This window comes from Eutrigla gurnardus (genome assembly GCF_963514095.1).
Source record: "Eutrigla gurnardus genome assembly, chromosome: 17".
NCBI lineage: Eukaryota > Metazoa > Chordata > Actinopteri > Perciformes > Triglidae > Eutrigla > Eutrigla gurnardus.
The window spans coordinates 306,848-311,194 of NC_139928.1; the positions used below are offsets into that span (position 1 = coordinate 306,848).

Sequence of the window (4,347 nt, forward strand, 5' to 3'; positions counted from 1 at the left end):
TGGTAACTAGTTACTTTTATTATAAAGTAATTCAGTTACTAACTCAGTTACTTTTTGGAACAAGTAGTGAGTAACTATAACTAATTACTTTTTTAAAGTAACGTTCCCAACACCTTAGACCAGTCCAAACTCAGTGTCAGTGCTACAAATAGCAGCAAGAATGTCTCTTTCAAAGTTAGAGTACTCTTTGTAATGTCCTGGAAGTTTAAGCAGGTGGAAGAACTGGGGAAGTTGCTCTCCACCACGTTAACATCCAAGTGTCTGGGCAGCACATTCCACCCTATCCAGAACTGCAGGAGTTTCCCAATGATGCTTGGAGACGCTACCAAAATAGAGAAGAAAGTCAACATTTATTTTATTGCCTGAAATGATTCTGTATCATCAATCATAAATGAAGTTGAAAAAAGAACGTAATTTTACATAATTTGTGCTTTGGGTTATTCATGTAGCTGATAATCTACAGGTAATAAAGTAGAGGAAGCAAAGCCTTGTGTTTTTGACCAACATTCATTTATTTGCACCAAATACAGACTTTCAGTTAAATAACCTGAGGAACTGCTAAAAGTACATATTTACCGTTCTCAATAAATGTGCAAAGGAATCCTGTGATCCTACATGTATCCTCCAAAGAGACATCACTGTCTTCATCCTCATCCTGTGTTGGCCACTATATCTTTTCCAAGACCATCTGACAGATCATTTTTTAACACTTGTTTTTCCCAACAGCCCAGAGAATATAAAGCACAATAAACCACAGAACAGAAAATATGAGAAATTGTCAATTCTAATAATCCAAATTGTAATTTGGTCAGGGCATGGTTGTCAGTTTTAAGAACCATACTGGAGGTTTTGCATGGTTAAAGTTATGGCAAATGGCAACTGAGTACTTCCCAGTCCTGTTGAGCATTTTCTAAATCATCCATCAGTTTTTTGATTGGTTTCCTTCGTTTAAGGCAGCAATTAGTATCAGTTCATTTCATTTGAAAATCAACTTGCAAGGACTTAAGGATAACCATGTTTTTGCAGTAGCTACTCACTCATGCAGTGATATAATATAGAATTAACTTTAAAAAAGAAGAAAAAGTGATCAAATGCTGACTGGTTATTTGCAAAAGGTTTCCATCTCTCCAGGTTAATGTTTGTTGTAATAAACTGAAACAAATCGCTGCCAGAGGGTAGAAAATAAACGTAATTTCTGGGAAGGTAATTCTTATGAGTTAGGAGGAGTGTTTTTTTACTTAGAGGCATGAGTCACTTACCCTTGGTGTGCACTGTAAATCAGATGCTCTTGGAAAGAGAAGGGGAATTGTGTCTTTCCTTGTTCGTTTGCATCTGTATGGCTACCTGAAAAGAGAAGATAATAATAAAATAACAGGTCTAATATAGAAATTACTTAATTTTTTGGGAAAACTCTTAGCATTTGGAGCGTTATTAAGACAAGTTTTTGACAAGCATGTCATGGCTGGTACCAACGGATTCCTTAGATTTTCGAATTTCATGATGTAACAATATCCTCATGCTAGCTTTAAAATTGAGCCCTCTACAGCCTCTGAAAGACAAAGTGCCGGACGTCGAAGAGGCAGGCGATCTCAATTCGAATTAATTCAGTTTGAATCACAAATTCATATACACTTGTAACAGTCGGAATTATTGAATGTAGCGCCACTAGGTGGCGCCTCCTTTTGTTTAGTGGATAATGTAACCTGTACCTAGAAGAAGAGCAGATGTACTTCCGCTCCTCCATGCGTAAAGATGCCGCCAGCGGAGCGAAGACCACTTTTTATTTGACTTAATTTGTGATGTGGTGGTGTAGGATCCTCGGCCTGTTTTTGCCAGTGCATGTATGATCTGTATAGTGGAATAAAAGTACGTGCGGAAATCCCACATGTTGCCTGCCGTGTCTTTGAGCTAACCGGAGCTACCGCCATTGAAAGCGGACCATAACCTTCCCCTTCACCTCCCACATTACACACTGCAGCTGCAGAAATACACTGACAGGACAAATGTGTGTCAATCATAGACTGTATGGTGTCAATAGTCATCATGATGTCTGACATACCTTGAAATGTAAGACGTTTTTCCCCTAAACCTGCTGCAGCAAGTCTGTCTTTGGCGTTTCGGTTGGGGACTAAGTCCGCGTTTTTGTCCACAAGACAGCAGAATGAATGTGTGTAAGAATAAAGTTGGGCGGGCCCAGCAACGGGTCGCCGTCTTGCTGTCCTTGTCCCTCCCGTGTATGGCCTAAGCAGTCTTGAAACCTCGGCTAGGATCAAGTGAAGAGGACATGCTCAATGTTAGAAAATAATATAAAGAGATTGCAGGGGAAATATGTTGGCTAATGTTAGCACACTATAGAAATGTGATCTGTTAAAGCTAATGCACAGCGCCACGGAATAAATCACTCATCACTGGCGATCGTAGTTTTGTCCATAGATGGGATTTAGAATCAAAAACTGTTCCCTGTAGAAACCTACCGTCCACTGGGTGTCTGGGTGTCATCCTGTGTGACGGCGGAGGTGGTGAACTTGGCGCATTAGCGGTCCTCGGTGCTGTACAGAAAATAACAAAGCAGTGAAAATCATATGGGTGCCAATTTCAATTATTATTAAGCTCAACAACTGCCGTTTCTAGCTATACCTGTTACAGGCCTAAACAGAAGAAACTCACAGTTTTCAAGCTGGTCAGCCACATCCCGCAGCAGGTCTGCCAGTGGCCTCCCGGTCGAAGCCAAATACGCTTACTGGAGTTGGTTTGCAAAGTTACAGGGAGCAAGGCTTGGGATCGGGAATCATTTGCTTTTGTCTGGCCCTCCGATTTGACCAATCATGCTGTCGACTGAGGTTAGGACCTCCTACCTCATTAACATATGGACACAGAAATACAGAAATAAATAAATGTAGGTGAACAGAAATGTAGAAATAAATACAAAGCATTTATTTATTTATACATTTATTTATGCATTTATTTATTTATTTATTTATTCATTTCAGCATTTATTTATTTATTCCTGTATTTATTTATAAATGTATTTATTCATTTATGCATTTATTTATTTATTCCTGTATTTATTTATACATTTATTCATGCATTTATTTATTCATTCATTTATTTCAGTATTTATTTATTCATTCATTTATTTATTTATACTTAAGTCATGTTTAGTCCTCCATACAGGGCAGGCTAACCATCAGGCTTACTTTAGCGGAGGTTTCAGAGAAGTCCGTCTGTCGGAAACAACTGTACCAGCAGAAGGTTCCGCCAAGCCTAGTCCTCGTGATTTCGTCACGTGAAAGCCCAAAAATTACCAAAATTACATATACGAAGTACAAACAGACTATATTTTCATCAAGCGTCTAAGAATACATGCTTGCAATTAAAAAAATATGAATAAATCATTTATTTTGTTTAACACCAACTGGCCATATCATTATCTAAAGCCCCCAGTTGGGTGAGTGATGATGCACCTGCCCCCGAACATAGGCATCACAGGTTCACATCCCGGCGAGGACATCACATGTGTGTGTTTTTACTTATATAATTGTCTTTAGATCAGAGAATTAGACCAACATTTTACCTTAACTATGATAAATATGTCATACAATTTCCCCAGAAACCAAATATAACTTGCAAAAACATGATAGGCATAAAGATGTTATTATTAATAGCATGTTATAGATCCCAATGACAAAAGCATTGCTGCATGCAATTGTCAGCCACATGAATTCCTTTCAGGTGAGTTCATTAATAGGTTAATTGAATGTGTTCATTGAATTGTTGAGATAAATGTGTTGGTCAATGTAGATGCATTAACTAGGCCTATCTAAAAAAAGAGAGAGAGAGTTCCGGCCAAAGAAAGATGTTTCACAAAGTTCCATAATCGGGAATTGAATCCTGGCCGGCGGCATGCAAAGCCAGCGCGTTACCTCAACACTATCCTCACATTTGAGAAATCGTTGTCAGTATTATATTAGAATATGTTACTCTTAACGGTACTTCCATATTTAAGCGCTCGGCAATGCTTGCCCAAGCAGCCTCGCAATTTTTATTTATCACTACAGTATTCCCTTTTTTTTGTTATGATGGGTTTGTACTCCTCGTACAGTTCCATCAATAATTTTTGCTCTGGTCTTTTCTGCCATTTTCTCGATGATTCGACATTCACGGTTCTGGTCTGGGTTCATATCCCGTGAACGCGCGTAACACACGACAACGTTAACCTGGCTTGAATTAGCCTCAACAAGGCGCGGCTGAAATGCGTTAATGTAATGGGTTTAGCCGCAAGTGGAAGTTGGCCTTAGTTCTAACCAGGCTTAACCAGGTAAGCGCCGCCTTAATTAGCGAGTTTGG

The 4,347-nt window shown here is 39.0% G+C and overlaps 1 long non-coding RNA gene across 1 annotated transcript; it reads right to left on the minus strand.

Annotated features, from left to right (window-relative positions):
- Positions 1-207: 207 nt before the first annotated feature.
- Positions 208-2,205, minus strand: LOC311027828. The gene is made up of 4 exons (XR_014598641.1): positions 2,060-2,205; positions 1,260-1,344; positions 577-688; positions 208-322 (listed from the first exon to the last, which is right to left on the minus strand). It is a non-coding gene; the product is annotated as an uncharacterized lncRNA (long non-coding RNA).
- Positions 2,206-4,347: the final 2,142 nt, after the last annotated feature.